Genomic DNA, 5,642 nt, shown 5'->3' with positions numbered 1-5,642 from the left:
GTTAACATTTAAATGGTATAAAATTTTGATTATATTAATCAAAAATGTAGGACTTCCCTGGTGGTCCAGGTTAAGAACCTGCCTTGCAATACAAGGACACTGGTTCTATCCCTGGCCCAGGAAGACCCCACACGCTGTGGGGCAGCTGAGCCCATGTACCACAACTAACGAGCCCATGTTCTGGATCCTGAGAGCCACAACTACCAAGCCCACATGCCAGATCTACTGAAATCCAAGCCCTCAAGAGCCTGTGTTCTGCAGCAAGAGAGGCCACCGCAATGAGAAGCCCTCACACCACACCCAGAGAGTAATCCCTGAATGCCACAAATAGAGAAGGCCCACGCACAGCAACAAAGATCCAGTACAGCCAAAAATAAATAAATATTTTTAAAAAACAAAAAATTTTTTAAAGTAAATTTCAAATGCAGAAAAGTAAAAACTTTTCATGTGTTAACAGTTATTTCTCTTTTAAAATATATACAAGTATTAAACTTGTATATACAATGCAAACTGTAATGAATATCAAATTATGAAATGAAATTAAATAATCCTGGAATTTTTATTTTAATATTTGAAATTTTAATTAATCTTATTAAACATTTTTACAAAAATAAAACTATTTGCATCTCTCACATTCAACGTCCATCCAGTTGCCGATGTTAACAACTAGTATCATTCTTTATATTATGTTTAGACACAGGTGCATACAAATTTAAGAGTAATATGAATTGTTTAATACTGTGAAACATTCCTCAGCCATCATGTGCAATAACTGCAAATACTAAACAAATATGGAGTAAGTCCAGAACCATGAATTGCTTTTATACGGAGAGAAGGAAGAAAATGGATGCTCAGCAGTAGTGGGAAATGAAACTTCATAATGCAAGTACCCATTGTATTCAAGCTATGAAAAGGATTTGACAAGTTAATTAATTTATCTTTTCTCTTTTTTAAGTGTTCTGCTGTTCAAACTCTCTCTGGACGGCTGAAGCTTTCTCCTTTTCTTATATTGAGGGTAGCATAACCAATGATACTTCAGAGCATGTGGATGCAATTGCTAATGAGTGGTGGTCGCAAGCATGAATGTTTAGTGCCAGAAGGGCCTGCTGGCACTTAAAAACTTACTAAGTATTGTATATGTTTGTGATTTGAGGGTCCTTTGCCACACCGAGCCCAGAGCCTCATTTTCCCAGATCTAAGTAGGAAACTGAGCTCATGCTTCCATCTTTCCTCTCCCCCTTTCTTAGTCCACTGCCTTGCCGCTGCTGCTGCTAAGTCGCTTCAGTCGTGTCTGACTCTGTGCGACCCCATGGACTGCAGCCTACCAGGCTTCTCCGTCCATGGGATTCTCCAGGCAAGAACACTGGAGTGGGTTGCCATTTCCTTCTCCAATGCATGAAAGTGGAAAGTGAAAGTGAAGTTGCTCAGTCGTGTCCGACTCTTAGCGACCCCATGGACTGCAGCCTACCAGGCTCCTCCATCCATGGGATTTTCCGGGCAACAGTACTGGAGTGGGGTGCCATTGCCTTCTCCCAGTCCACTGACTTAGTGCACCTCAGAATCAGGGCTCCCACCCCTCAGCTCAGCTAAGGCCTTGACTTATTGATTTAGTCTTTTGGCTACTCCATGATGTATTGAGAATTTGAGCTGAACAAGTTCTTCAGACTGTCACAAGTTCTACAACATTCTTTGTGAGAAGATCACAAGTCCCTCTAGTGAGAACAGGCCATCACACTTTTGTACGTGCTGTTCTCGTATCTGAAACACTGTGCTCTCCTCTTCTCAGACTTACTTAGATCTCAGCCCAGTTGTAACTTCCATGGAAAAGCCTTCCTTGGCAGCCCCAATTAGTTCCAATCCCCTTTGGATATGCCCCCTTAGCATCTAGTTCTACTTAACAGAGCGAGGATTTTATATTCATCTCATAATTTGGCGAGCATTTGTCTCCTCCATAGAGAAGAACTGACACAAGGACTGTGTCTGAGTGTGTTTTAGCACACTATCACATGCCCAGAGCTTAGCCCACGTTGCACACATAGAAGACACTCAAGATTTAATTAACTGGGAGCCACTCAGCTGTATCTTACATTCTGTTTTCTTTCTTGCCTTTAGATGTTGGTCGATTATGCAGCTAAAAAAAAAATCTATTTGCCTTTTAGATCTCAGCTTAATAATATCATGTCAGGAAAGTTTTCCCACACTAACTACTTCAAATACCACCACCCCCCCCCTTTTTTTTTATGTTGGAAAAAAGTGTAAACTCCAGTTGGCCTCCCGACATAATTTCACATCATGTGTTTACACCTAAGCACCTGTGCTCCAGTGAACTCTCCCCAAAGCTGTGAAAAAATACTGCACTAAGAAGACTGGCTTTGTGGTGGGCAGACTGCATTACAACAAACTTAGGAAACTTTGCTAAACTTCACTGGTTTAGCACATCTTAAGTTTGGGCACTGCTGCTGCTGCTAAGTCGCCTCAGTCGTGTCCGACTCTGTGTGACCCCATAGACAGCAGCCCACCAGGCTCCACTGTCCCCGGGATTCTCCAGGCAAGAACACTGGAGTGGGTTGCAATTTCCTTCTCCAATGCATCAAAGTGAAGAGTGACAGTGAAGTCGCTCAGTCGTGTCTGACTTCGCGACCCCATGGACTGCAGCCTACCAGGCTCCTCCGTCCATGGGATTTTCCAGGCAAGAGTACTGGAGTGGGGTACCATCGCCTTCTCTGATGGACACAGAGCATGACTAATTTTAGCAATAGGTATATTTTCCCTAAATCAAGTATTTCGAACACTGACTGACATGGGAACTAGAAAATACATTTTCTAATATGATCACATTTCTTTAGATAGCTTAGGATTTATCCTCAGCATTCCATTTTTACCTGGACACCAAGCAGCCAGGGAAACACAACAAATATTTCCAGAAAGTTTCTTGACTCTTTTTTTTTTTTTTTGCAAAATTTAACTTCATTACCATGAAATCATTTGTTTATTATAGAATGACTTTCATCCTGGTTCTGCTGAGAACTTGAAAAACTAGAGGAACCAAGAATGATGGTAAAGTGTCTCTCTCCATTTTCTCACTGCTCCCAATATTTAGTGACTACAGACCAAACTTTAATATAGATTCCTACCTCTTCTGCTTTCTGATACACGTCTATAGGATGTTTGGTCCCTGTCTCTTTACACAATTTTCCTTGCAATAAAAAAAAAGAAAGACAGCAAAATTGGACTATAATAATTGGACACTGACATCACAATCCACAAAATAACCGTTGTTGAGTTGAATCAGCAGTGAAAGTTTTTTAGTAGATAGATTTTTTTTTCTCACTTTAAGTCTTCATCTATTTTAAGCAATGGCATAATGGAAATGTCAAGATGGATCCAGTCAATGGGGTACCTCATTCTCATGAGTTACTGAGTGTCCATGTGGCCTGGGGGGACAGACCAGTTTGTCTCAAACAACTGAACTTTCTACCCAAAGGCGCTGAAGGGCAAAGAAGGATTTTATTAAACTTAGTTGATGGAAATATGGGAAAGCATCAGACTCTGCTCAAACTCAAATGAGCAAGCTCTGGTTCATCGGCCCAATCAGAAGCTTTACTAAATAAGACTCAGGAGCAAAGAAACGTGTTAATGTGTTAAGAAATAAATTAGCAAAAATATCTCATGCCAGAAGGCCTGACCTCCATTTGTAATCAATGAACTTATTCTGGCAAAAATAGTGTACCATCGAGTTCTGAGAAAACATGCATTGCACACCCAGTGTGGCTTTAGAAACAGAAGGGGAAAAAAATCTACACTTTTTTTTTTTTTAACTCATACAAAAACAAGATCAAAATTGCTTTGAGGTCTTTACTTCATGAGAAAAAGCATTAACATTTTTTAAATCAAGTAATATGTTAGAAGTAGAGAGTGTAGTTCATCTGTTTTCATCAGGTAGTACAATGGAAACAGAGGTACTAGTAACTGACTTGGAGAAGGAAATGGCAACCCACTCCAGTGTTCTTGCCTGGAGAATCCCAGGGACAGGGGAGCCTGGTGGGCTGCCGTCTATGGGGTCGCACAGAGTTGGACACTGAAGAGACTTAGCAGCAGCAGCAGCAGGAACTGACTATTACCTTGCCTCTAGCTGTAAGAGACACACCTCAGCAGTTTCATCTGCTGTAAAACAGCAGATGTTTCTCCTGAGCTTCTAAGTTCTCTTTAGACCAAACAAAGCACTCTTCTCTGTGGTTGAGATGAGCCAAGGAAGACATCCTACTGAAGCCTTGTCCAATTCCCAGGAATTCCAAATAGGACTGCCATATTGTTTCCCACCTGGCTTCAACTGGGCAATGAAAGATTACTAAAATGTTTTCATCATTTTCAAGTTTAGGAATGTCTTAACTTTTTGCCTTTTCAAAAGCATCATGTAAGTACGCTTTTCTTCCTTTCTGCACTCCCCCGCCCCGCCACACTTTGGATTGTTTTTTCAGTTACTTTTTAACCATGGATAAACAAAGAAATGACTGAACTTGTTAAGTGCTGGTTCTGATATGAGTAGCAAATTGAAATCCTTTCCTTTAAAATAATAAAATAAACTTTGCTTGTATTCTAGAGGTATAGACTGCTAAAAAGTCACTTGGGGCAAATACTGGACAATCATTCTGCAGTGTTTTAAGTTAGCGTTAACTTTAGGGATTACGGTTTTAGTATATACTTTGCCTCCGTGGGTGATAATAATTCTGTGGTTTTTGTTAGCTGTTTCATTTCTTGGCTGAAATTACCCTGAAATAAAGGAAAGTCTGTGTTTATTTTGTAACTATTTCATTAACGGGTTATACATTGCATTTTCTCATTGGTCAGTTTTATTTGTAGGAGCCAGGAAAGTAACTTCCAAGGGATTTTATTAAATATCCATGTTTCTGAAGATAAAGGTGGAAGAAAAATTTCTTCTCCTTATTATGTTGCTTAAGTCTTATTTTTTCTTCCTACCTTTCATTATTTAACTGGCCTTTTATACATAATAGGGTTGTAAGATTGTCTCATAACATTGCTATGTCCTTAAAAATTTCCATGACCCATATTTTGGATTATACCTTCAAGACTTTTAAATAGAGAATAATTTTATGCTTATTCAGGACCCAGTATTTCCATTACTGTTCCTATTTTCTGTGTCCCAGTTCACAGGTTTTTAGCGTAAATCAGCCCAAAGAAAAAAACACATTCAGAGGTTCTGAAAGCAAGAGAGATTTGGAAACTTCAAATTGCCCCACTAGTCTCGATATGCGGATGATATCACTCTAATGGCAGAAAGTGAAGAGGAACTAAAGAGTCTCTTGAAGAGGGTGAAAGAGGAGAGTGAAAAAGCTGGCTTGAAATTCAACATTATAAAAATTTAGATCATAGCATCCAGTCCCATCATTTCATGGCAAATAGAAGGGAAAAGTGGAAGCAGTGACAGACTTTATTTTCTTGGGCTCCAAAATCACCACGGAAGGTATCTGACTGCAGCCACAAAATTAAAAGACGCTTGCTCCTAGGAAGGAAAGCTATGACAAACCTAGACAGCATATTAAAAAGGAGAGACATCACTTTGTTGACAAAGGTCTGTATAGTTAAAGCTACGATTTTTCCAGTAGTCATGTACGTATGTGAGA

Source organism: Bison bison, unplaced genomic scaffold (assembly GCF_000754665.1).
Source record: "Bison bison bison isolate TAMUID 2011002044 unplaced genomic scaffold, Bison_UMD1.0 scf7180017864533, whole genome shotgun sequence".
Lineage (NCBI taxonomy): Eukaryota > Metazoa > Chordata > Mammalia > Artiodactyla > Bovidae > Bison > Bison bison.
Note: the sequence above shows the minus strand (reverse complement) of the source record.